The sequence below is a fragment of the Candoia aspera genome, chromosome 5, assembly GCF_035149785.1.
Source record: "Candoia aspera isolate rCanAsp1 chromosome 5, rCanAsp1.hap2, whole genome shotgun sequence".
Classification (NCBI taxonomy): Eukaryota; Metazoa; Chordata; class Lepidosauria; order Squamata; family Boidae; genus Candoia; species Candoia aspera.
In genome coordinates this window covers 52,447,956-52,448,840 of record NC_086157.1, presented here as the reverse complement: position 1 = coordinate 52,448,840, position 885 = coordinate 52,447,956, and positions in this window count along the sequence as shown.

Sequence of the window (885 nt, the reverse complement as noted above, 5' to 3'; positions counted from 1 at the left end):
TGTGCCACCAAATATCAAAATTAAAAAGCTTTTTTCATAACTTCCTTCTTCCGTTGTATTTTACGCTCATTTCTATTTCTCATTTTTATGCTTATTTCTTTTCTTCAAAATTAAAACTATATTTGCAACACAAACCTACAAGGGAAAACTCAAATGAAAATCCTATTTTAGCCAAAGGAATGTTATTTCAGGTAAGCATGTAAATTACTACATCTTAATTAGTAAATGTGACAGAAGCTTGGAACGATATGCCTTTTTTGTTACAGTAAGATTCCGTTACTGTATTTTAATCACACAACCAAAGAATTCATGTCAGATCCCTTCCAACTTAAATTCCTCTTTCTTAGAATATTAGAACTAATATTCTAATTTCTAATTTTTGTAATTACACTGCTGCTTCCATCCTAGCAAGAATTCCAGCAAAGGAGGGACCTCTTAAAGGCTCATCCTATCTGGAATGGTCAAAATCTATTCCTTTCCTATATGTCTCACTTTTTTTCCCCTTTGTTTACAGGGTATAAGCTGAAAGCCTATATTTTATTTACTGTTTCTATCCCCAAGTATTTGTATTAGATTTCAGTAGCCCCTTGGCAGGTAATGTCATGATCACCGTTGCGATGCTTGTGACATCGCAACGGCTCACATAACAATACAAGGAAATGGGTACCGGGTGGATTAAGGAAAAAGGCAACTAGCTAACAAAAGAGAGCAACAGGTGCTGGCAACAAAGTATCGACTCTAGCCAGAGGCGCGGAAGGAAGAGATACAATGTTGCAAAGAAGGTAATTGACAAAACCCGACCACGAGGTGTGCCCGAACTGTCAGATTACGAGCCTGATTGCCCGACAATGACCCATCACCGGCCGGGAAAAACAGTCAAGGAAA